Source organism: Uloborus diversus, chromosome 5 (genome assembly GCF_026930045.1).
Source record: "Uloborus diversus isolate 005 chromosome 5, Udiv.v.3.1, whole genome shotgun sequence".
Classification (NCBI taxonomy): Eukaryota; Metazoa; Arthropoda; class Arachnida; order Araneae; family Uloboridae; genus Uloborus; species Uloborus diversus.
This window is the reverse complement of record NC_072735.1, coordinates 73,620,761-73,641,515: the sequence shown is the minus strand read 5'-3', so window position 1 is coordinate 73,641,515 and position 20,755 is coordinate 73,620,761.

The window sequence follows — 20,755 nt, the reverse complement described above, 5'->3', positions numbered from 1 at the left end:
CAAAACTCATATGGAGCCGTAAGACTCATTTCCAGTCTGCTGCAATCACATTTATGAATCGGATTCAAAGGTGTCGTATGTTATTATGATTGAGCTAATTAGCAATATTTCCCAAATCTAGCATCCAATGGAATCACTTCGTATAGATCCAGGGCAAAATGACGTTTTTTGCTCTCCTTTGGAAACGAAAAAGTAATTTCCTTTGCGAAGTTACACAACACATTTATGGACCAAAAAGATTTTTCTTGGACTAAAGAGAAATTTTAAAGCTAAACTGGCCGATCTGCGCTTACGTCATCAAATGTACTCTAGTACGGTGATGGTCTAATCCTGACTACGCCCTATATATACGAGCCGATGCATCAGCTTAAGATCAGCCTTTTTGGATCGGAGCGCCTGTTTGAGTGGTTGTCTTTTCTGGCGAGTTATCGCGTTGGTAATTGTTCACTGTAAGCATTTATTAGCGGCACGTGAATTGTTTATAAAATAAAATATTATTTTCTGCAAATTTGGCGAAATCCGAAACTTCGCTGTGGTAACCCAAGCAGTGCAACAATGAAAAATCCGATCCAAAAAGGCTAAACTTAAACTGATGCGTCGGCCTGTCTATATAGCGGCTCTAACTACGCCCATATACGTTTTCCAGATCGACGCGAATCTACCGTGTCAACCAGACGTTTGGCTCCTCGTGGGGAATGTTGTACTCTAATCATATATTCAAATAGATAAATCATTTCTGCACAGCGATACAATCTGGAAAGGCCAAGGCCACTCTGACGTCATACTTATCCTCCCCACAATTCCTTTCTTCCCCCTTCAGTAGTTTGTTCTTTGTTCTCTAGATGTAGTGTGTGTGTATCTGTTTTTGTGCCGTATGGAATATATTTTATAACATGTGTACATTTAGTTTTTAGTCATTCCTAATTAAATCTTTACGTGTTGTTCGTCTACTCGTCTATTAACTGTTCTTCATGCGTTCAGAAAACTCAACTATCACACCGCTGCCTACTGAGATAAGAAAAGGTAAGCCAACCTTTCCTTACAACATTGATTATGAGACTGATATTCTCTAACAGTGTATATGTTGAAGTTCTGAACAAAGTTAGGACTGTATTTATAATTTTCTATTGAACTGTGTTTAATAACAAAACTAAATATGGCTCAAGCAAATTTTAAAGATTCCACTCAAATAACGAAACTGAATTCCGACAACTATGCCACTTGGAAATTCAAGATTCAAATGCTCTTAATGCGTGACGGGCTGGATGATCTTCTTGATACACCCCCGCCCGCTGAACCTAATGCTGAATTTTTAAAGAAAGATAAACAAGCGCGAGCTATAATTCATTTATGTATAGATGACTCACAAATTATTCACGTAAAAGATGAAACAACAACTGCCGGCACTTGGCAAAAATTAAAAACGATACACGAACGATCCAATTTAAGCAGTAAACTATATCTGTTGCGAAAATTATATTCTATAAAGATGCCTGAACATGCTGATATGATCGAACACATAACTCACATGACAGATTTAGTCGAAAGATTAAAAGCTATCGGTGAAAATATCCCAGATGTAGCAGCTCTTTTATTAGTTTCGATTCCCGAATCTTACAACAATCTCATCACTGCTTTAGAAGCAAGAGATGAAGCACTTATAACATCGGATTTAGTAAAAACGAAACTAACAGATGAATATAATCGAAGAATAGAGCAACAAGCGGATAGAAATCCTAACACTTCAACTGCTTTTAAAACTGCAATTAATGCAAGAAATTATAATAATAAGAATTCGAATACATTATGTAGCTTTTGCAAGCGGTACGGTCACACACGCGATCGATGTTTTAAATTGCAAAAGAAAAATAAAGCCGATTCCAATAATAAGAAATCGGAATTTCATGGAACCAAAAATGGCGAAAACCTGCTCGACATTGCATGATCGCCGACTCTACAAAATCTCGTAAATCACACGAAGATCTTTCCTCCCCTCCCGCGGCGCCTGTAGATCAAAACGTCTCAAGGTTAACCGAAAGAAACTTTATTGCGAATCCGACTCATTATTCCGAACAAAAAACAAATGAAATAGTACTTTATATGGACTCTGGATGTAGCTCCCATTTGTTTTCTGATGAGGTGTTATTTTCGGAATTAAATTATAACAAATCCTTAGCTGATATAGTTTTAGCGGATGGAAGAATTTTGAGGTCAAAGGCCATTGGAACTGTAAATCTTGATTTGAATGATGAATACGGTCTGCAAAATATCAGTTTGACCAATGTTTATTTTGTTCCAGAATTAAAAAGTAATTTAATATCTGTGAAGAAGATAACAAGCAAGGGATTCTCTGTACTTTTCGAAAAAGAACATTGTTTCGTGAGAAAGAATAATGAGATAATTATGCATGCACATTCCGATAATGACAGTTTATACAAAATTGTTTTAAATAGACACTCAGAAAACGCTAATATTGCAGTTGAATGTAAAAATAGAAACTGTATCCGAATATGGCATTCAAGATTAGGTCATAGGAGTTACGACGCTATCAAGCAACTCGTACGCGAAGATCTTGCTGATGGAATTAAATTGGATAATTGTTGTCATAGTAACAATTGTCCAGAATGTATTAAAAATAAAATGCAGCAACTTCCATATCCAAAAGTTTCTGATGCGCGCGCAAGTAAAGCACTGGAACTCATTCACAGTGACGTTTGCTCTATGCCCACTCCCAGTATTGGTGGAAAGCATTATTTTGTCACATTTATTGATGATTATACTAGATACACAGTCATATATTTACTTGCTAAAAAGAGTAAAGTTCTTTATAAATTAAAGGACTATGTAGGCATGACAAAAAATAAATTTGGAAGAACTATACAAACTCTCCGAACTGATAACGGCGGTGAATACATAAATAGTGAAATGGAAGATTTTTTATCTAGTAACGGTATCAAACATCAACTCAGCGTTCCGTTTTCACCGGCTCAAAACGGAGTAAGTGAGCGAAAGAACAGAAGTCTTACAGAAATGACTAGATGCCTGCTGTCCCAGTGCAAACTACCAAATCAATTTTGGGGTGAAGCTATTATTACTGCAAATTACATTCAGAACAGACTTCCAACTAGAGCTTGCGAGAAGACGCCATATGAACTTTGGAGCGGAAGAAGGCCTAATTTAGCTCACATGAAACAATTCGGTTGCACAGCCTATGCTTACGTTCATAAGGAAAACAGAAGAAAGTTGGATGAGAAAGCAATTGAAGGAACTTTCGTTGGCTATGATCAACGTTCTAAAGGATACAGAATATACACCGGTGGAAATCGTATAATTGTCAGTAGAAGCGTAAAATTTATCGAAGACTGCTCGATAACTGATAGCGTTGAAATTTCATCTCCTCCACCACTCGAAGATTCACTCAAAGATGAAGAATATGATGATAAATCTGTGGATGAATCCGAAATGACATCTGAAGAAGAGCGAGTACCCGAAGAAAAGCCTAGACGATCAAAAAGAAAAACCAAAGGGAAACCACCAGATCGCTTAGGATTTCTTGCCGATGAAATTAAAAATGTTCCTGAAAATTTCGAAGATGTAGCCAAAATGAATCCAGCAGAAAAAGAAAATTGGCTTCAAGCAATAAATGAAGAAATCGAATCCTTGTCCCGGAATAAAACTTGGGAATTGGTTGATCTTCCACCTGGAAAGAAAGCCATTGGAAATCGATGGGTATTTAAGCTGAAGAAGAATGAAAACGGAACAGTAACACGTTGCAAAGCGCGCCTTGTTGTAAAAGGTTATAGTGAAAAATTTGGAATCGATTATGAACACACTTTTGCCCCAACAGTGAAATATACAACAATCAGAACCTTTCTAGCAGTCGCAGCATACGAAAAAATGCAAGTGAGACACGCTGACGTTACCACTGCATTCCTTCATGGCGATTTAGAAGAAGACTTGTACATGAAACAACCGGAAGGTTATGTCGATCCAATGCATAAGGATAAGGTTTGCAAATTGAAGAAAGCAATATATGGATTGAAACAAGCAGCTAGAGCTTGGAATAAAAGAATTGAAGAAATTCTAAAGAGTGAAGATTTTTCTCAAAGTATTGCAGATCCATGTCTATTTTTAAAAAATGATGGAAACGACAGAATAATGATCATAATCTACGTCGACGATATACTTATAGCATGTAAAAATGAAGATAAAATTGCGAAATTAATCAAACAACTGAACAAATTCTTCGAACTGAAAGATTTAGGAGAAGTAAGAAATTACTTGGGAATCAACATTGAAAGAGATGGAGACAAATTTCTACTAAACCAAAAATCAAAAATCGAAAAATTGAAAAAGAAATTTAGTCCAGACATCAAAAAGCCTTCTTATACACCAATGGACACATCTTATCCAAAAGAAGAAGATTCCTCTCTCCCACATGTCGACAACACGCAATACAGACAAGCAATTGGAGCTTTACTTTATATAGCTACGGTAACCAGACCGGACATTACCTTCACTGTGAACATATTAAGCAGGAAGAATGAATCTCCTAATGAAAAGGATTGGAAAGCAGTTCTAAGAGTCATTGAATATTTGGACTCAACAAAGGACATTTATTTACAAATTGACTCTAGCAGCCCACCAACTCTTATCTGTTACACAGATGCTGTTTTCGCATCTGACCTTGCCACTAGAAAATCAACAGGGGGTACTGTATTTTTCTTAGGGAACAATCCTATATTTTGGTCCACTAAGAGACAAAATTGTGTTTCGTTATCTTCAACCGAGTCTGAGCTCATTTCTGCAGCCACTGCTGCTCAAGAGCTGAAATGGATATTAGATCTACTTAAAGATTTTGGCCTAATTCAAAAATTGCCTGTTAAAATGTTTGAGGATAACAAATCAACAATTTCTTTAATTCAACATGGGAAAATGAATACTAGGTTAAAGCATCTTAATGTGAAATATTTCTTTTTGAGGGAAATGGAAGAAAATAAAATAATTAAGATAACCTATTGTAACACTAACTGTATGATTGCAGATATTTTTACTAAACCTTTGCCTAAGCCCAAGTTTATTGACTTTAGAAATAAGTTAAATTTAGTTTAAGTTTTGTAATTTGAATATACGATTAAGGGGGGAAATGTTGTACTCTAATCATATATTCAAATAGATAAATCATTTCTGCACAGCGATACAATCTGGAAAGGCCAAGGCCACTCTGACATCATACTTATCCTCCCCACAATTCCTTTCTTCCCCCTTCAGTAGTTTGTTCTTTGTTCTCTAGATGTAGTGTGTGTGTGTATCTGTTTTTGTGCCGTATGGAATATATTTTATAACATGTGTACATTTAGTTTTTAGTCATTCCTAATTAAATCTTTACGTGTTGTTCGTCTACTCGTCTATTAACTGTTCTTCATGCGTTCAGAAAACTCAACTATCACACCGCTGCCTACTGAGATAAGAAAAGGTAAGCCAACCTTTCCTTACAACATTGGGGAATTGCCAACAAAAGTTGTTGAGAACAGGATTGAAGAAGACAATGCATTATTAGTTACCTGACTTACCCTCTTCGAATCTAGATGCTTCTCAGTCTGAACCAGTTGAAAGTCCAGCTCCTCATTCTGAACCACTCGAAGGTCCAATTCTAACTCCCCGTCCTGTTCGCCTCAAACGGAAACCCCATTATTTGACTATGTCACTGATTTTTAGGGAGGAGTGACTGTCGTATAATTATATATGCAAGTTTCTGTTTGCTTGATGGCAACTCACTCGTTTTCCTTTACTTTCCGTTTGAATAACGGCTCTTACCATGTTTTTGTATATTAGTGTAGTTTTGTGTATTAAAGACTTAATTAGGATGTAATTTTTCATTATAACAAACAGATGTTCTTCTAATTGCGAAACTTTTAAACAACGTAGGACTAACGTAGATTCTATTATAGTAAACTAATTTCGGAAATTTCGAAATCCAACATCCGCATTATTCTTGGGAAAATGGATCAGCGTATTGAAAAATTTTAAATTCCGTTGTAACGAGTAGCGTGTGACGAAAGCTGCAAAGATGAAAATTGTTTATTCTAGTGACAATATAAAAAAATAAGCATTTTGCATAACTCACAGGGTAAGACAATAGTAGAAGCACCAACCACTAAACACCATGTGCAAAGTTTAAGGAAAAAATCTTTAAAATGCAGGGTGGAAAGCGTGTTTCTTCAGTCGGTGCATAAATTTTCGAACAAACAATTTTCGTCACATGTTGGTCGATCCAGCGCCATTTCTGGCTCATCAATACACTGATTAATTTGCGCAAGGAAAAAGTAGATGTTGCCATTTGAAAATTTTGAGATTCTGTCACTGTAACCGCAACCATGAGATCTCTGCGTTGTTTAAAATCACCATTCTCAAACGCATTCTTTCAAATAACCGTACCTAAAATTTTGGATTGATAGATTCAGCGAATAGGCCGCTAGGACTCCATATATAGGGAAAGTTACTTTTTGGACACCCCGTATAAACTTTTAAACATTTTTCATGCAAGGGTTATTTAACAGGAATGTTCTAATATTTAGGCGTTATTCTGGCAGTCATGCTGACTAGATTCGGGTCGACGTTAACGTTCGGGTTCTGCGTCGACTTACATGATGGTGACATCATATCTGCTTGGAGTGACTGCTATGGACTTGGCGTGAAATTAAAGAGATATCGCTAAGTTGGCATCTTTTTGGTAATTCATTTTTAACGCCAAATTTGGCAAAAAATAGCAAAATTACCAAATTTGGCAATTTTTTAAAATTTACTAGGTCATCGCGGGCTGAGTTTAAAAATATGTGCGAGTGTTGATTTTTTTAGTTCTTACTTTTAATTTATTTTGCGGATTTTCCGCGAAAATCACTTATTTACGGTTACCATATCTCCTTATTTTGCATATAATTATTAGGAGTTTAGTATACATACACTGATCATCCATTATATCAATGCATTATTTTTAGTAGTAATGTCTGAATATTCAAGATTTATACGAGCGGTCTAGGGTGGCTATTTCCACCTGAGGTGACTTTTGCGCCTCACAAATCAGTGACGTCAGATGCGTTTGTAGTCTATAGGCTAAGCAAGAAATTGAAGATGTAATATAAAGTTGTCACCATTTTTTGGCGATTTAGTTTTGTCGCCAACTGTCACGAAGTTTTCACGACAGTTTAACCTATTAGTCATCACTGTCGTGTAACCATCATCAAAGTCACGTGACATCTGTGATGACGTCATCCACCCTACAACCAATCAGGGGCGACCTTTAAGGGAACATACGTATGCATCCGGTCCGATTTTAATAGAGTAGATTTCAGATTTTACAGTGTTTATAAAGTGGTCAACTACTGGCAGCCGCTAGTCAACTACTGGAAGTGAGTCGTGAACTACTGGCGAAATCCCCCTTTTTAACTTCTATTCGAAATAACTTGAAAAATAGTAAGTAAAACAGAAAAATGATTAGTAACCGTTGAACTTGATAATTTTATAGATACATTGAAAAATTTTCAATATTTTCCCACTTTTGTTTTTTCCATGTGAAATTAAATAGAATTTCCTCTAAATGGTCAACTACTGGAGAATCACCCTAAGTCCATTAAAAAACAAAATAATGCATGGTATCGCCAAAAAAAAAAAATAATTTCATTGTAAGTTTAATCAAACTTGGCAATAGTAAATAAAATGAAAAATGTCGCCAAGATGAAAAATATGCGTTTTGAAAATGTACTTCTGCTACACTAATACCTACAATACCTTCACGATATATATTTTCTGTATAAATATACACTCAGGAAGATTGAAAATAGCGCCCCAAGAAAGAAGAAAGGTATAATCGCGAAACTTTGCTTATAAGAAGAGTGACATCTGATAAGCAAATGATCCAAGTTTTGTGTCAATGCGCATGACAGTTTACCCACACTATCGGTGAAATAGGGAAAAAGGTGCTATATAAACCAGTGCATAATTGAGGATTTATAAATGTTACGATTACATCTGGATTGCCAGAGAACCTTAATGAGTGAACGGTGCCAGGTAGACGAATTAGAAAGAGTTTCTCACAGTTAAGCGAGTTTGAAGAAGTTTTAATAATCGGCATGAAAATCGCAGGCTGGTCATTGAGCCGTGTTGCTGCCTAGGTGAATCGTTCAAAGTACTCCGTTAGAAACTGTTGGAGGCAGTGGACACGAGATGGTACTCGCGTGCAAAAAACCGGGTCTGGAGTGACCAGGAAGACCATGTGGAGAGAGGATGGAACGACCGTGCGGCAAGCGCTCGTGGATTCCATGGTGAGCTGTTTCACCATGTAAGAAATTATATGCTCCACGCGGTTAAATTGCGTAACACTTGACAGGGATCCCAAGAATAATAACTTGGGATCTCCATAATTGCGTAATGGGGCTTTCCGCGATTGCCTACTGCGCAGCTGCATGAGAGCGCCTGGGTCATATGGCTATAGACAGTTGTCAAAGCATGACTGGAAAATCTCCTGACCGAATAGCGGGATAGCATTTTATGGCATAATTTTGACCGCTATTCGGAGAAAAAGGGCGAATTGACTGCCCATCATGTATACTGTTTCAGTGTGTAGAAAAATAAATTAGTTTGTGTGACCATGGTCTCTTCAATTCTCTCCCTCTCCAAAATTTGATTCATGGAAAATGTGACAAAGAAGAAGGGGCGAAAATCCTCCTCTATACACCATACCAGCAGACGTAGGGATAGCAGTTGTTCTCCGAAGAATTTCTAAGCGTCTTGCGGAAGTAAATCTGCAGTCCAAGTGCCCTTTAACACCAAAACATGGTCACTCCGTCTGCAATGGTGCGAAGCCAGAGCGATACAGGATGTCACTGGTTTTCAAAAGGTGGTGCGCAGTGAAGAATCCCGATTCGTTTTGGGGTCAGATAGTATGCGCGCACAGATGTGGAGGCGCGCTGGAGAAAGGTACCATTCCACCAATTCTATTGCACGACACACTGCCCGCGGTCTGTAGTGGTCTGGGAGGCTATAGCCTATTATAGCCGGTCAACTCTAGTTGTGGTACGTGGAACCTTAACGGGTTAGCTTTATGTTAATGACATTCTGCAACCACATCCAGGACCGTTCCTAAATGACCCTCCAGGAGCAACTTTCCAGCAAGATAATGCTCACCCGCATACAGCTAGAGTTGCTCAAGACTTCTTACGTCCTTTTAAGACTCTTCCACGGTCATCCCGCTCCCCCGACTTGTTCCCTATAGAGCATGTATGGGATCAGCTGAAACGTCAGATGTCGCCGTGCTACTCTGTGCAGAATTTAATAGTGGTTGCTCAAACTTTGGAAGTCCATCTGCCTCAGGACAACATCAGAAGTTTAATTAGCTCAATATCGGACCGTATTGCGGCATGTATTGCAGCAAAAAGTGGTCCAACGCGCTATTGAAATAGCACTGTATCTATCTCGTTTCTTAGTCAGTATTTGCTTAATTGTCTAGATTTTGGAATCAAGTGTATCTCTCATCTTTAACTATTAATAAGCAAGCCGTTTTCTTCCGGTACCGATTTCTCCTGTTTTTGAACCGATTTCCTTCATTCTTTCTTTTTCGTTTGGTAGCTATTGTCGAGCTTTAGTGTCGTCAATAAAATTTTTTTGAAATCGAACGCTAATTAACGGAGATATTAATAAAAACGCATTTTCGTCCTAAATGGCTCTTTCTACGCGAATGGATGGTCCATTTGTTTCGAATTTGATTTGGTTGGAATGGTTTAAAAAACACTCCTTTCGAAAAAATTGTCAGGGCACCCAAGGTCCGATAACCTAAATCCACTAGAAAAAGAAGTTATAAACTTTTTTTAGTTAGAAAAACTCAAAAAATTTAATTTTATCTCTTTTCCATTGTTAAAATGCATTGTTGGAAGCATGAAACATTAGGTTTTAATTCAATCTTTTAAACCGCTTTTTCTACACGAAAAATGCATTTTAATGCTTCAAGCTTGGTATGGTTGGAAAGTTCGCAAAAAATGCTTTAAAACACTTTCTATCCGGTTTTACCGCGCGAAAACGCAAACCCGTTAAGTTGGTTAGAAACAGCGCTAGAAGCAATTATAAGTTAGTGAAAATTCATTTTTATTTGCTTTTTCACGTGACATAGTTAGCGTGAAGTAATTGCTGGATAATATTATGTGTTGCCAATCCTCGCTTGAGCATAGAGAAATGAAATTCTTGCATTTGTTTTTATTATTGAGGCTTTTTGGGTAACTACGGGCATTTAAAATATTTTCACTTTGATTATGTTTTCGCAATTTTAATATTTAGAAAAATCATTTTCCGGAGTAAGGGGCGACTTTCAGTTCCAACTCCCAATAATACCTACATTTGCTATCACCACTCAAGGTGAAACTTTTGATACAATTGGCGTATTATTAAGACGACCAGAGCTTTCGCATGGACAGTTATATGCTGCTGTGAGTCGAGTTCATTCATTTTTTGTTATAAATTTTATATTTAACGGCAAAGATTATTTATACTTTTACAAAGAATATTGTTTGTACAGAAGTTTTACGTATTAAGGGAGTTTTGTGGCATCATTTCATTCAGAAAGACTTCCATAATTGTAAAATTGGCGAGCTTTATCCATTTTGGCAAAAATGCCAGGGCAAGAAATATTTTTCTTTTGCATTCGTAAAAAAAAGTAGAGAAATTTCTATTTGCAAGGAACCGGCAACGAATGAAGTCGCTCTTTAAGGTGGGTTTCATTAAATTGTAACCGTTTGTGACAAGGCGGAGAAACTAAATGACAAGAGGAACATACAATGGGTAGAATGGGACATCAAGCTATTTTTTGATAAGAACGTTTATGAAAAATAATGGGACATGCGGCAAAGGGAAGAGGGCGTATGGTGAAGTGTGAAACTTATCGACAAAGAGAAGAGGGACCAAAAATATTGAAAAGTGCACTAGTCCGTTTTCCCCTAAACCGTAAACAAATCACAAACACGATTTTTTTTTTAAATTGCACTATTGTTGCGACGTCCAGTGTTTTTGAATGGACAATTTTTAATGTAGCAAGTAGGATTTGTTCATTTGACTGTTTTGAATTTAATAATTCTAACGGCAGAGGTCAAGGCAACTTACTCAATAATATTAAACTTATCAAAATTAGTGTTGTTTATGCAGAAGTTTTACGTATAATCTGAGTTTTGCAGAATCATTTCATTCGCGAAGATTTCGATAGTTGGGAAATTGGCACTCTTTATCTATTGGTATCAAATTTTTGAAACCAATTGCAGCGCGGTAAGTGTTTTTTTCATTGCATATGTAAACAAAGAGAGGGATATATATATATATATATATATATATATATATATATATACTGGCAGATGTGTCGCCTGATTTCCGAACTTGGTACATTCGGTTACCACATACAGTTATCATAAAACAGGGGCTGTTCACGAATGAAGTCCCGCTTTAAGGCGGGTCACACACAATAGTAACAGCAAAGAACATAGATAAACGAGAAGAACTTTCACTTCGAGACCGGTTTGTAAGCTCCGCAGAGAAAATAAATTACTAACGAAAACATGTTTTGGGACAAAAGCCGACATTTAGGAACAAATTCGTCGCCAACGGTGAACTGGCTTGGCGAAGGGTTGCCATTTCCTCGCGGGAGTCGGGGAGACACACCCCCCATGGAGATTCTAAAGCCTTTTGTATCTGAAGATTTGAAGAGTTCCAGATGTTCAATCGTTCTTCTCTTTTAACTAATGTACTCATTTGCTACTGTTGAAAAACCGCAACTGATACCGCGATTTTTCTCTTTGAGTGGGCCTGGAAGAAGTGTCATCGCGCCGTTCGACCCCTGAGCGTTGTGCGAACTAATGCATCTACTAATCAGAATGAATTCGCCCTAAATTTCCCCTTTTACTGATCATTGAGGGAAGAAACATTATTATTTATTTCCACTTTTGCTGATTTATATCATTGAGGTTGTAAAAACAAAATAACCTTTTTGGTCTGCTACAGGAGTTATTTTAGGGGAGTATTGTTCTTTTTTTTTAATTTAAAGAAATGGTTTAAACGAAGAAATAAATTTAAAAGTTTCTCTAGCAGCTCTAGTTTTCAGATAATTTCAGCTGCTTTACCCAAATTATGCAGTTTTAACTCCATTTTATGCATTTCTAAATCAAAGTGTAGGCTTCTGAAACAAGGACTGCCTCCAGCATGTTTGCTCTGCTATAATCAGTTGGCAGTCTAGTTACATTCAGAAAAACTCACTACATGAAGTAAATATCTAGTAAGTTTAGTAACAAGGCTTCAACGAATTGCGGTCAACTTGTAAGTTCTTGCAATGCATATATTCGCTTTGCGTGATGTGTGACGAATTGGATCGTTGTATGTAATATTTTCAGAGTCCGACTAATGTAGACAATAAACAAAATTCTTTGGGGGTCCTCTACAGTCAAACCTTATAAACAAAAGCATTAATAAAGAATCAGGGGTGGTAGTTTCAGGGGTGTTCAGGTGTTAAATCACTTATTCAAAGCAACCCACACTTGTACACATGAAAAACTAGATAAATTCAGGAGAGTACCTTAATTTTCTTACATAGAAACTGCAGCAATTTTAGTATTTTTGGGGCTCTTAAAAATTGGGGACCCATGGCCAACAGCCTAATTGGTCTAGTTGGTAATTGAGCTCTGATTCTTTTGTATAATACACTTTGAATAAAAATTCCATTATTTGTTTTTCATTTGATCTATGGATGTAACTTAAACCCATGTCACAAATATTTCAATGTTATGTTTTAGAAATTTGAGCTCCTGCGCAAAAATTGATGCCCCGTAAGAAATGCTTTGGTGAAACGGATGCAACGTGAAAATGCAACTTCAGACCGTTTAGTTACATTCATTCCAATAAAAGATTAAACAAAAAATAAAATGTGTTAGCATCTCACCCCTCCCCCCCCCGCACACACAACCGTACTCCGATTTCCCTGCTTTCCTTAACAAGGAGGAACAAGCGAAGTCTTAATTACATCGTATGCAATACTTCACACTTCACTGTGGCATTTTACGTAGAGGTCAAGTCCACCGAGAAGTTAATCGGGTCAACGAGAGAACATGAACCAACGGGACCCCACCTTACCCTAGCCTTGTCAAATAGAAACGCAGCTAAAAGGGAGCTAAGAAAATACGAACCTGTACAGCGAAACAAATGCGGTGTGCTGATCTTCTGACAACAAGCTTTAGCTATAAACTATCTGAATTCTATTTAGCGTGTAAAAAAAATCACCTAATAAAATAAGTACAGATTTTAGCTTCTGAGAATTCCTATGCAAACTAAGCTCTGACACGGGACATCTTGTGGCTGCATAAAGTTTAAAAATTTCATACGACTTATTCATACAAATGTATCGAAATTTATTTTGGGTTAAAAAAAAAAAATGTTGAAAACTCTCATAACTGTCTCTCTCTCTAGTGAAAGTCACTGGTTATTCTTTGTGCGGACTCGTCTCCAGATTAGAGGTGCTTTAAATGCAGTTTTACCTACACGGGTATGTACTAATTTGTGAGGTTTATTTTATTATTTTTTTAAAACTTTTAAATTACTCAAAAAATCATATTAAAAAAAAAATCGTTTCTTTTCCCCCTGTTGCCAAAAATAATTTTTTGAATGAATTAATGCACTTACCAAAATAAATAAAAACACTAAAATGTCAACTTAAAGAAATAATTTTCATTGTCAAAAAAAAAAAAAAAATCGTCTGCGCATATCTTTATGTAGAAACATAAATGACTTCGAGTTCATTCGCCGAAAACTGAATACCTAAAATCCAACTTTACCGTGAAAATAAAAAAAAGTCATATCAACAATAATTATTTCACAGTTAAAACCATAGCTGCGGAATCGGAGTCGGAGTCAATCTCATTTTGGGATAAAGTAGTCGGATTCAAATATCCAATGATCGGAGTCAGTCATTTGTCCTCCGTGTAAAAATTTTTGCCAAAGCTACGAAGTCAGAGTCGAAGTCGTTGAGTCGGATTCCGATTAATTGTCGGGCACAGGAGTAGGAGTCGGAGTCATGTACCCCTAAATTCTCGGAGTCGGAGTCTGGAGTTTGGCGTCAAGAGCTATTTCCAACAAAATTTGTTTAAAGTAAATCCACCTAACAAGTACGGAATCTACATTGACTTTCAGTTTCCCCAAAGGCGCTAATGTTAAGGAATTTGCACTGTTCAAAATTGAACGGAAAATTGTTCAAATCAAAAAGATATTTTATATACAAGTTTTCCATCAAAAGCTTTTCCCTACGAAATTTGAAGCTAATTCGCCTCACATTTCGGAATTTCCTTGAATTTCCCCGTAGGCGCTGTTATTTTTTTTTTTTTTTTGAATTCTTCAAAATTGAACAAAAAATAGTTCAAATCGAAAAGTGAAATATGGGAATGAGGTGTCTTTGCCGAGATCTTTCGAACAAAAAAAAAGTTTGTTCGAATCGAACTATTCATTCAAAAGTTATTAGGGGGGGGGGCAGACCGATAGACATTTTTCCCATCTCAATACCCTACTTTCCAATTCTTAATTTTTCGATGTTTATTTAATTATTTTATTTATTTTTTACTTTTTTTTTGTTTTTCGGGATATTTTTAAGCTGCATTAAGCCTTCTTTCGTCTTTTTCTGATTTTTACCGGGGAAGCAGGCTGAAACGTTAGATTATTCAATAATATATAGACATTTTTTAAAGTGTACGAAGACTTTTGTCAGATAAAATTTCCGGCACTTTTTGGTTTTTGATTTTTAAAAATTAAGTTTAAATAATTAAAAAAAAAATTTCATGTAGTTTTGTTGAAAATTGATCATAGATCTTATAATTAAATACCTATTCCGAAATATTAATTCTAACCAGTGGATAGGGTCATATTTCATTGAAAGTCGTAGGTGTACGAACACTTTTGGGAGCCACTGTAATTATGCATCTCAGAATACCATAGATTGCAATGTTCTGTGTCAGAGCTGCTTGTTCTGCGATCTTACTAGTTAGTCGGCTCATTCTGACCTGTAGCTCATTCTGCTATTTAACCCAATGCAATGTTTTAAAATGAAATCTTTATTAGGAAATACTGTAGCAATGCGTATTTTCACAAATTATGACGTTTCTTTTTCATTAAATTCCGCATACATAGTAAAAAAGCTTTGACCAAGCTTCCAAGCAGCAACGCTTTAACTTAAGAATTATTCCACGTAAACATTATCAGCCGGTTCGATGGATGTCAACAGCTATGAAACGATTGTTAAAAACGTATTTTCATTACGTTAAAAATATGAAAATAAAAAATTTAGAAAGAAAACCATGACTTTCTTTTCTACTCAACTTCGAATCAAGATATTTTAGTATTTTAACCATGGAATATTTTCTTGTTCATTCCTGCTGTTTTTTTTTTCATTTTGCAATTCCATTGTCGTAGAATGAAACAATATGGTTGACTGTCCCACGGACTATCTGTTTTAGGAATTGCTCAGAATGTGTTAGATATCGTAAAAGTAGCCTAAACCATAAATTGAACAAACAATATGAATCAAATTTTATTTTGGCGTCTATGTCCTTAGTATCTGCAAATATACCTTATACAGCGCAACCTCTCTGAGCAGCCACCCCTTCGTTCCGCAAAATTTCGGCCGTTCAAAATGGGTGGCCGCTTTAAAGGGTTTTCGTTACAGTTGCAATGTTATTCTATATTACGCAATATAAGTTAGTGTAATACATAGAATGAAATTTGAGACTGTTCTAAAATGGAAATAGTATATTATTTAATTATTGTTTACATTTTTTCGAAGAAAGGATACAATTTGGGAATAAAGTTTTCAATTTTCTCCTACAATTGTTCACAAAATCAAATTCAAAATGTTGCTTGTTGCAATTCAAATGTTTTTCAGTTGAAAATGACAAAAAAATTGCTCTAACCAATTTATTTATCATTGCATCTGAGCAGATTTCTAGTGAAATGTAGTGTTGTAATTAATTTGTTACCCTGACAACAATAAGAAATGTAGTGATATGGAAGCAAACTAATGAACTAATCATGTAAATATTCTTATTTTATGTAATAAAGTGTTTCAGTGTATTATGAATTTTATTGACTCAAATTTTTAATGCAATCTTTATTTTTGATGCAAACAATACAATTGGGAAAATGAGAATACATACCAAACTGATTGAAGTCAAGGTAAATTTAATATAAAAGGAAATAACTAATGAAATTGCCTATTGATCATTAGAATATTAGCTCTATATAGGCTGTAGTACACATTACGTAGCATAAAAAACATTGTTTTACGAAAAACATTGAATCATTTCACCAGAAATGAATTGAATTTGTGGGTTTAAAGCTATTTTTTAAATTAGACATCTTTCATTACTTTTCATCATTGAAAGACTATCACTCATTATCATGTTACCGACCTTTGTAAAAAATTATTATTATTATTATTTATTTATTTATTTATTTTTTTTTTTTTTTGCACAATCTAAAACATTTTCACTTTTATTAGATTCTGTTGAATTTGTCAAAGTGAAGTTTCAGTACGAGTTCTCTCGAGTACATTTCGGGACAAAAATAGTTTTAAACGTGAGTTTTTAATTGTTTCCATCCAGGTATAACTATTTTGAATAGTTTCGTACGGCGAAATGGATCAAGCTTATTCTCTTCCTGCTTAAGGGGGTCCGGGACACAAAAATCCTCAAATTTTGCATTTTTTTTTTATAATTTGAAAAATTGCTCCGTTTTTTTCTGCTTAAGAGGATGTTTGAATCTTGTTTCTACCTTAAATAGAACGAAAGTTATAGTTATTTTTGTTGCATGCATCTAACGAATGTGTACATAACTTTAAAATTTTAAACGCGTTTTTCTCCATGATGCAATTTTTCCCGATTTCTTGCATTCAAACTCTTATAAGTCAGGAACCGATAGAGATAAAGTAATGAAACTTGGAGCATATCTTTTTCAAGCAATTTACTTTAATTTTTATTCGGCGAATTTGAAAAAAACGTTTACTTCAAAAATTATGATTTTTTTAAAAAAAAGTATCTCGAATTTTTCGAAATTTTTCTTCAAATATTTTTTATTTTTTATTGAATCAATATTTTTAAAATCGCCGAATAAAAATTAAAGCTTAGATATTTGTGCATACTTTTTTGAAAAAAAATTGAAAATTGACCAACAATATTTTGAGTTATAGCAATTTAAAGCAACCCCATTTTTTTTGAAAAAAACTAATTAAATTTAAATAAAAAAATATTTTTTTTTCATATTTATGTTATGATTTTGCTTATTAAATAAATGATGAATCAGTTCAAAAAATTTCAAAACTCTAAAGTACATAATAAAAAAATTTTCAAAATGTGTCCTGGACCCCCTTAATCATGGAAAACTATCGAACTTTATCGAATATCGGAGCAACTTGCACGCTTAATAAGGGGACCCACTAATGATTTTTGGAAAACTGCTGAATGATCCTAGTCGTTGTTACTTTTTAGGAAACTCTGTAAAGATACATTTACCGGGCTTTCCCCCTTCCCCATCTCTCTTATTAGTTCTGTCTTCTCTTCCTTTCCTCCGAAAACACCAATCACTACCCATCACCCCCAGAGGCACGGAAGAAAAAGCTATGTCCGTAAGGTTAGTTCCCCCTCCCCCCCCCCGCCCCCGGAGATCATCAGTGAAATTGTTAATGAGGTCTAAGGATATCAATGGTGCAATACTGTACTGCCGTGTGCAGGGGAAAAGCAGTAACTGCAAATTTTTCATTTTTGATTTTTTTGCATTTTTGTCATCTATTGTGCGTTATCTTTACTGTACAAGCTCGCTTATTTGGTTTCCGCTGAAAATAACGCGCGAAAAAGACGTCTAATTCCAACACTTTCCTATTGTTAGCATTAAATCCAAAACGCGTTTCTTCAAATATCTTGAAAAATCATTTCTGCAGTTACTGCTGTTTACCTGCACAGGGCAGTATGATAAGGTTTAAGGCGAGCTGAACGATGGTTTTTCTTGATCGTAGGAGGTCTGTGATGAATTTCCCTACTGAATGGAAAACTGGTAGTCGGCCCCGCTTAAACGAATACCGTGAGTTCCAAGAAATATTATTCGAATCAGCGGGGAAATTTTATTTATTTTTCCTGATTGACAACGTTTGTCTTAAAACGTTATAATAAATCAATATCTAAGTAATAGAAGAAACATGTTTTTTTATTAAAAAGCGTTTTAAATAAGCTAAGTAAATAAAAGTACGTATGAAAATTATATGTCACTTACAACTATGGGTAGTGAATCTTTGTTCCGACAACTTTTTTCAGTTAATATTTTTTGGAGACAGTCCATAATAGTGAATTCCTTGCGCAAGGTATTTTGGGAGCACCTTTCAAACTTCAATTACCGTGTTTTACGCAATTAATATCTATCAATTTCTTATCTTCTGCAATGTTTATATTTCGTTGTGTTTTTTAATTTAATTATCAACTGTCTGTTGGTAATGGCAACGATAAAAGAAAATAAATAGAATAGTGGATATGCTTTGATGGATTATGAATGTTTTTTCCCCCGCCGGTGGTTTGCCGAAAAATACAATTTTTAATTTTTGCTTCAGTAATTGCTCTTAATTAATGTTTTATGTATTCAAAAATTTTCTCAGCTAAAACATATGCGAAAGCTGATCACTATTATTCGATTAACCGGGGAAATTGTTCGATTAAGCGGGATCCCTAACATTGCGAAATGTCTAACATTGGGAAATATTCGGTTCCTGGAGATTTTATTCGTATAAGCGGGGTTTTCGTTTATCCGTTACGAGATAAGGCGGGGCTGACAACATTGTGTTTCCATTACGATCCAAGTGCGCAGAACAAAAATTGACTTATTTTGTAAACAAACAAATAACAGAATTTTTTAAAAAATACCAAGAACTTTTCATAATGAACTCAAAAATTACAAAATAATTTTTCTGGGTCACAAAGGACAATTTAAGAATTCCTGTAGTTTTTGAAAATGACACCACAAACGAAGAAAAGTGCGGCTCATGTCATGAAGAGGATTTATTATTATCTAGCTTTCAATCATAACTTTGAGTGTTGAAACATGTATATTTTTGTTATTGGGAAAGTTTGGTTTGAAATGACTAGAACCGCACTTTTCTTCATTTGTGGTGTCATTTTCGTAGAATTTTCGAAAAATACAAGAATTCTGATCTAGAAAAGCTATTTTGTCCTTTTGAGTGCATTATGAAAAGTGCTTGGTATTTTTAAAAACATTCTGTTCTTTTATTCTTTTTAGTGTAAATGTATTTCAGAAATAGAATAATTTTACCCTCACGTTTTTAATATAAATGCTCCCCACTAAAAGGGAGAAAACCTATGTACGTGTCTAAAACTTTAAGCAGTAGGCACTAAAATTTAATCCTTGTTCCTCTGTAGGATTTATGTTTGCTAATTTCATGATTGCTTCAGAGGAGCCTCGATTCAAAATTTTCATTATGATTGCTTTTAACATTAGTGTTGAAAGGCAACAAAATTTGTAACAATGGGTTTTATATTTAAACATTTAATGAGGAAATTACATGAAACTTGCGGTTTTCCATCTTAACTTAAATAATTATTTTATTTTAGAATTTTATTTTTTCAGCGCTAAGTTGTACCTTAAGATTAAGCAAATCATTTAGTGAAATCCCGAAGTCTCTAAGTAGTCTAATAGCAGAGATATAAGAGAAACCAGGCCTCAGATTTCTCCGAGACAATCAGGCCAAGTATAATAAAAGTGCTTAAATAACAGAATTAAAAAAAAAAAAATACTAAGCACTTTTCATAGCGCACTCAAAAGGACAAAATAACCTTTCTGGGTCAGAAAGGACAATTTAAGCATTCCTGTAGTTTTCGAAAATTCCAAGAAAATGACACCACAAACGAAGAAAAGTGCGGCTCAAATCATGAAGAGAATTTCTTATCATTATATAGCTTTCAATCATAGCTTTGAGTGTTCAAACATGCATATTTTTCTTATTGGGGAAACGCTTTTTGTGTTCTCAAGAAGCATTATGATATTGAATGCAAAATAAACCTAATATTTACTCTTTGTTAAGCTTTAGTAAATCAAAAAAAAAAAAAAAAAAACTCTTAAAAGTGTTACATGACGTTGTGTATTTATCTCTGTACTTTTTTGAAAAACCTTCTTCATATAAAAACGCTGTCCGAAAAGGTGATTTTCAGGAAAAAGTTATAAAGTTCACTATATATGTGTCGTGGAAAAGGTCTGCGTACTGATTTCTAGTTGATAAGGATACAATGCGAACATTTATCGCTTGAAATCTGAAGACTTTTATTGTCTTAAAGTTAAAATTGCGGAATAAAACGCAAATGCGTATATTCACAAGGAACGATAAAATTAAAAATTTTAAAAACCTCCGATTGAGTCGCAACTGCAGAATCAAGAGGGAAAATTGAAAATCCTTTTAAAAGTCTTATATTATTTAAAATCAAAGTCAAGTATTTTTTTTTTTTTTTTGCTATTAAATTGAAACTGGCAACAGATAAAAACTTTAAATCACTGCTTTTAATTCCCTTGTTGGTCAACAATGAATGGGGTCGTTTCCAAAATTTTAAAAGTATTTTTTTCTGAAAGAGCATGCTTAAAAACACAGGATCTGACAATTTTTTAAATAATTTGTTTAAGTTTAATATTAAAAAAAAATGCTAAA